The sequence below is a fragment of the Macrobrachium nipponense genome, chromosome 3 (assembly GCF_015104395.2).
Source record: "Macrobrachium nipponense isolate FS-2020 chromosome 3, ASM1510439v2, whole genome shotgun sequence".
NCBI classification, from domain to species: Eukaryota; Metazoa; Arthropoda; class Malacostraca; order Decapoda; family Palaemonidae; genus Macrobrachium; species Macrobrachium nipponense.
The window spans coordinates 18,036,345-18,043,844 of record NC_087202.1 but is presented as its reverse complement, the minus strand read 5'-3'; positions in this window follow the sequence as shown (position 1 = coordinate 18,043,844).

The following is a 7,500-nucleotide window of genomic DNA, read 5'->3' as shown; positions in this document are numbered from 1 at the left end:
AATGTACATAGCCGTAAGGGTTCTTGTAAGCATTTTGTCATGTTATTAATTGGAATTTGATTTTAAAGTCCCTCCACAGAGATTGCAGTATCAAGACATTATATTGTAAAAAGAAAATGCACATTCATCGAGTGAAATCATTGACTGTGCGTCGCATTCCCTACGAAGAAGTTCCTCATTCCTTGAGTCGTCAATGGAAACAATTCCAGAGCATTGCACATCCAATTAAAGCATGGTTTTGGCATTATATTTGTAAGGAAGGCATCTTGCCCTTTAGTGCTTTGCATTCCAAAACAAATGCATTGTCAGTGCATTGCATTCTCAATGATGCCATCAGTGGTTTCTTACATCTAAAATGAAAGTATCCTCAATGTCTGCATACCATATGAAGTTCTGTAGTCCACTCCAGTCCCAAGATGGCATTGCCAGTGGATTGTATCCACAATGAAGACATTCCAAATGCGATGTATTTTCAGTGAAAGCATTTCCAATAAATTGCGTATAAAATGAAGATGCTGTCAGTGTAGCGCCTTTTCAATGAAAGCATTGGCATTCACAACTAAGACATTGCCAACGCAGTGCACTGCAGTGGAAGGTATTTTAATGCTTTCTCTGGTGAGCACTGCGGTAAAACGAGGGCGTGCTAGTGCATTACAGTAAAAGATTTTCTTTTTCTATGTCCCGGGTAATGCAGTCATCGCAGTCGAAAGCTATCATCGGCCCCCGTTCTCATGAAATTCCCTGATTTTATTATCGAGTAAAATTTCAAGCCGACATTTAAAGAGGAAAACTGTCTAGCCTTTCTCTTTCTCTGCCAGCAGTTTCCTGTTCTCATAATCTTTGACATTTCTCTCTGTTATGGCTGGCAATGATCGCCCTCTCTCCTAATTCTCGTTTTCCGAGATTCGGTAAGTAAGGAATGCAATTGGCTGCCTATGTTTCCTCTCCTTCTGGGGAATAATAGCATTGTTTTCAGGGGAATGGGACTCTCTCTCTCTCTCTCTCTCTCTCTCTCTCTCTCTCTCTCTCTCTCTTTCTCTCTGTAGTTTTGTTTCGTTTTGCTCTCGTGCATAAAATAGTTGCAGTTATAAATTATTTATTCACTTCTGTTTGCATGTGAACAGTTTATACTGATAAATGCAATATATATATATACATATATATATATATATATATATATATATATATATATATATATGTATATATATATATATATATATATATATATACATATATACATATATATATATAATATATATGTATGTATATATTATATACATATATACATATATAATGTGATAACATGTGGCCGCTTGTAGTTAGAAAATAGTTTTTAAGGAAAGACTAAAATTCCCGGTTTCCTTTCTTGTAACCGGAGAGTTGTGACTCTCCTCTCACATACATCCAATACACATCTCTTTCAATAGTTCTCTCTGCACTGAAAGGGAGGAAAAGGAAGACTCTAGACAAGGAGAAATTCCATATCTTCGTGTTTCCCTTCGATGCGTGCGAAAGGGGACTCTTCTTTTTCCCCTCTGAGAGAGACAGGAAAGCCTGGTCCGAGATAGGGTTGGATCGACTGGGCTTTAGGGGCTATGGATAGAAAATGCCCGTCCCACCTGAGTCTGTCTCACTCTGTATTTCAAATGGAATATCCGTCCGGAAACGTAGGGGATTTTCTCCGGGCGTGACAATTATAGCCTCGCTTTGACAGTGTCTGATAGAGTTAACACCTCGTTGATGCTTCTGAGAGGAAAGGTGGGTTTCTTTGAATAGAAGAATGATGGGGGATTTATGTGCCCTGGATTACTGTTAAAACGGTCTTTCTTCTTGTTCTTTCGCGAGATTTGCTGAAAGGTTGCAGTTTTCTGTCTTAGAATCCCTCAGAGGAAGTTTGATCAATTTTGAGTGCTGTTGATTTTCATCCCCTTTTCTCAAATTCATCGCTTTATCGATGCTGTCTTCACCTTCTTTTTATCTGAGCGGTTATTTAACAAGAAACTACTTTGCCGTTACCGTTCCCTTTGAATGTAAGCTCAGTAACCGTATTCATGCTGATTTGTCCAAGTAGGGTCGCGCTGGTATAAATAATCTTAACTGAAACCAGCCACAATCCTTTGATGAACACAACTCTTGTGAAGTATGGTCTTTTGGAAGCCATCCAGTGGCTAGTTTAAGTATCAGAGGTATTCTTCGAGAGGGGCGACGATCTGAGGCATGTGTTTGACCGTTTCCGAATGAAACTAATATTTGATAACGCGTCTCAGGTGAATAATTTACGACTCAAATGATGGACCTGTACGTACAGTAATGTCCAGTGTTTTTTCATAAGCATGTACTGCTTACTTGGTAAATTGTATCCATAATATAACCATATGTTTAAACATATTCTTCTAAGTATGCAGATTTGAGATAGATGAATGACATAGCAGTGAATATGAATTGTATGATTGTAAAAGTCTTCTTTTTCCAGTTAGAGTTCATAATAAAATGATTTTATTTCTAGAAATAAGGCACGCGTCACTTCTCTACTGAAGTTAAACTTAATTCAACTTACAAAATATAGGTCTCATTTTCCCATAATACAGTTAGGATACTGTTATTTCCAGGACTGAATAGTTGCTTTCTCATAACCCTGAGACTTCAGCCTAAGGAAAGGGTCTTACATAGGTAATATTTAAAGCTTGATCAAACTATCTTAGAGTACTAAGGATTAAGGCCTTGACAAACTCTCTTACATGGATAAGCTTTAAAGCTCGGGTAAACTATCTTTCAGAGCTGAGATTTAAGAAGGAAACAACCCTAATTATTTACGTAGAACATCTCGATAAGTGCAACTAAGCTTTAGGAAGAAAGTCATTAATATTTATTAAAACAAGAAACTTAGACCGTCGCGTCATTTACCTCCTAAAGCCAGCCAGATGCCCTGGTTACACAGGTCGTCATTATTCATATCGAAAAAACATGACTCGCCAGCTCCACATATCACAAGAGTTATTCGAAGATTATGTCTATTCTCTTATCCTATTGAATATTCAAGTATTTATTACCGGATGGGAGCGATTTCAAAGGCTTGGGCTCATGAACAAAGGCAGTGTTTTTTTCAATTACTGCGTTGTAGATTTATGTATATATGTATGTTTACTGACAAATCCTTCCTTTTTCACTTGTATCGTCATTCTTGTCTCGTATGTATGTATGATTAACGATTTCTTTTCCACTGGATGTGGTCATTCATATCCTATGTAAGTATGCATGTATGTACGTATGTATGCATGTTTACTGACAAATATCCTCTCTTTTCCACTGAATGTAGTCATTCTTCCCTTGCGTCTTCGAAACGTGATACCATTTGATGCATTTTTTTTTAAAGAAGATACTTAACAGGTCCACACTTGTAACAAACCAACACAAATCGCAAGCAGGTTGAATACAAGTCAACGACTTGATACCAGCTTTAACCAGCATTTCATACAATTATCCAGTAGTTGTTAGAGATTCGTTCTGCATTTTTAGTAGCTCACTTGTTTACAGTGTGTTTGCGATTGTTTTCGACTTATGCTCATGATATGTTTTATTGTAATGAGGTTACACATTAAGGAATACAAGACCCTGGGTAATAGTCGTCGGGTGATGATGAAAAAAAAAATGTATTTGATGCCATTCAAGATATGGACTACCTGTTTTCCTTAGCTTTCACTATTTTGGATATTATGAGGAATGTTTGAAACTAGGTTTTCAGGGGATTATTGAGATCATAAATCAAGCATTACGGAATATCTATTTTTGTCATTAGCATTTTGTTTTTAATCGCTAAGCAACCGGGATTTTGGAGAATTAATAATATTATGGGCGTTTTACATCTTTGTGTTTGCTGTGGTTTCTCGTTCTTGATAGCTGTCATTTTCCGTCTACTTTGCACAAGAGTATTCAAAACTAGAATAACACATTTAAATAGGGAATATTGGTATTAACGATAAATGAAAAGATGAAAGAAAGAAAGATATAGTGAGACAGAGGCAGAAAGTATGTTGTGTAGCATTAAATTGAATCAATATTACATGTATAACTTAGGAACATAGATTTACGTTTTTCCTTTCATCTGAAAAAACAATAAAACTCTAGGGATTTGAAAAAAAAGACTTCGCCTGTGGAGAGATTTGCTCACATGGAAGTAGAAATATAAAAATATCTTGTTTTAAGAGTCACGTATCACTGTTGCTTTTTCTTTTGTGCTTTATCATTCACAGAATCATTTCTAATTTCTGTAGCGTTCGATTCATTACGAAATTTAGCCTAAGTTCCGTCAATTTCCATTATTCGCGAAATCATGTAATTTCTGTAGCTTTTTTATTTTTCAGTAAATTTAGTGCAAGTTCCGCAGATTCTGATTTTACGCAAAATAGAGTTTCAATTCCGTATAATTCGTTTATTCACCCAATTTTGTGAAGTTCCGCAGATTCTGATTAGACGCAAATACAGTTTTATTTCTGCAAAATTCGTTCATTCACGAAATTCATTGTAAATATCCACAGCATTCACATATTTACCTAATTAAGTGTAACATTCAGTAGGAATAATTTATTTACGAAATCCTTTGTGATTTACAGTCGCTTCATATCAGAGAAATCTAGATAATGCGACAAATTAGATGATTCGGAAGTTTGATTATTCAAAATATTTAGCCTATTTACCGCTGCGTTCGTTGGCACCTGCCGTTATGCACAAAAGATGCTTCAAGTCAGAATCCTCCTATACCTCCGTTATTTCGTTTTCATATTTTCATTCACGTAATTTGTTCCCGTTCACACAGCATAAACGATGTGATTAGAAACTAAAAAAAAGTCAGTATTACAAAATTTCCTTCTCATTAAATATTATAGGTCTTTTTAATTTTTAAAAAATCAATGACATCCCCTTCCGTCAAATTGGAATTGAAAAGTAGAAGCGTCATAAAAGAAAACAACACAATCGTCTTAAGATCTCTTTCTTTCTATTCTTTAAGAATTTCGTCAATAACCAGAACGTTTCCAAGACTCGGCATCAAATGTAGCATTAAAAAGTGATGACTTTTCTTACCAGGGAATAAAATAGATTTCATAGTTCTATTCCGAAACCGTCCCCATTATCGATAGTACGTTGGCAACGCGCGGTTCCTTCTCGATAGATCTTATATAGTATTCAGATGTCATGATGATCAGGAAGGTCGAATCGAGTCGATGGTTATTTCCGTATCTTCGACAGCGACATTCTTCAGAGACGCGGTCGATGGAGTGTCAGAAGGCTAGCAAAAACTAAGATAGTACTTTATTATCAATGTTATTATCGGTGTCTTTATATAACCATAACCTCTTAACCATTATTGGGGATAAGATCAAACCAATTTCTTATGAGTAAATCTTGTTGTCCTATTATAAGTAAGAGTCTTACGTTACCTTATCTTTAAAGATCGTGGTTGTTTTTTTATAGTCCTCTATGCTATTACGTATTATTATTATTTGGCAGGAGACCCTCTTTTAAACAAGCCTTGTTGAAAGTTGTTGCTGCTTCAGCGGCATTAATCTTGTAGAGGTTCTTCTCTAGCTTTCTTAGGGCGGCCTACTCATTGTTACTGAAACAGGTGAGTAACGCACCTATAGTGGGCATACTCGAGGCGGAAGTTACAGGCAGTAAGTGAAATGCGAGGTGTAGTCCCCGTAGGTTTAAGGGTCTGTGATATGTGGGTAGTCCATCTGCCTTATATTCTGAGACCTCAGTGGGAGGTCTTTGGCGCGCTGAAGTATGGTTAGCTGAGTTTGTAGAACTGGTCTCCTGTTGGTTGCTGGGAGCCAGTCTCAAGACCTGATGGTTTCGTTGCTGCAGCCTGAGGGATCTCCGGGGTTGCATGACATCACCGCAGGCCGAATTGTGTGATGACACTGGGGGGTCAAATTTTGATTGGTCGACAGCTGAGTGACGTCACGGCTGGCATTATTTCGGTTTTCTCCTTCGGGTTTGTAATCGTCGGTGGCTCTGCTGCGGTATTGTGTATTTCTTCTTAAATTCGATGGTACGAGAAACCCCTCTTGAGTGGTGTTCACAGAAGGCTTCTGTTCTTGAATAGGGAATGCCCCAAGCAGGCGGAGGCGTCGCAAGTCCGGTGCTCGCCCGAATATTTGTATATTTTGAAAAATACTGTCGCGGGATGTGGCTTGATTATGGCTGTTAGGCCGTGGCACGAGAGCCTCTTTGCCAGACGTATTGAGGTCATACCAAAATAGGCACCGGGATATCCACGGGCGGGTCATCCTCGTGCAATCTGACGATGAGGAAGAGGTCGAAGCCCTTTGCCTTTTGCTTGCTCCAGCAATGGAGCATGGAGCGTGCTTAACTACACTGACTGGAGACGACCTTCCTACTTCCGTCTACATGAAGAAAACTTACTTTGGAATGTGCCTAAACGTAGACAGCAAGTGCCATGCTTGGTTCATCGACCTTGTAATACATTATAGAAATAAACGAATGAGAGACCTGATTATGAGAAATAATCCTCGCTGTCCGTGTGGGACCCTTTCAAACAGACGAATGTGGTCTACCACTTCAAATGCCCCGCCTGTGGATGTCCTGGCGCCTGTATCGATTTGAACAGGTGGGTGCTATCAAGAGTCACGTCCTAACCAGCTATAATAATTCCATATCCTGCTACAGTATTATTCAAACTTTACGAATAATCGGGAGGGCACAAGACTTACGACACCAACGAGTTTAAGAAGAAATACCACCATACCGCAGCAGAATAATAACAGTGACGATCACAATCCCGAAGGAGAAAAAGGAAATAATTCGACCCCCAGTGACATCACACACCTGTCAGCCAATCAAAATTTGGTCACAGAACCCCGGAGATCCTTCACGCTGTAGCAACGAAGCCATCAGGTCTTGGATGGATGGATCAGGTCTTAAGTCTGGCCCCCAACAACTAAAAGGGAACCAGTTCTATACGCTCAGCCAACCATAATTCAGCGCGCCAAAGGTCTCACGCTAAGGAATTTGAGGCAGATGGAACTACACAAGCCACAGTCGCTCACCCACCTCCGTTAAAAGGATGTTTGGAAGTGCCAGACGAAACGTCGCAGAAAGAAACTCAAAATTAGAATTATTATTGTTAAAAATTATATTAGACAACAACCTTTATATGTCATTAAAGTATGACGTATAAGCATAAACTCTATTGTGTCCACACCTCACATTTCACTTACTGGCTTGAACCTCCACCTCGAGTACCGTAGGTGCTTTACTCTCATGTTTAATTAACAGCGAGAAGGACGCAGTAAGAAAGATAGAGAAGAACCTCTGCAAGATTAATGCATTAATGTCGTTGAAGCAGCAAGAACTTCCAGCGAGTGTTATTATTATTATATCATTATTCGCTTTCCCTTCAGTGGGTCTGTGTCAAAAGGAATTTGGTTGCAAGCCTATGCAATTTTGAATGAGCTACCAGATATGTTGGTCAATATGGGC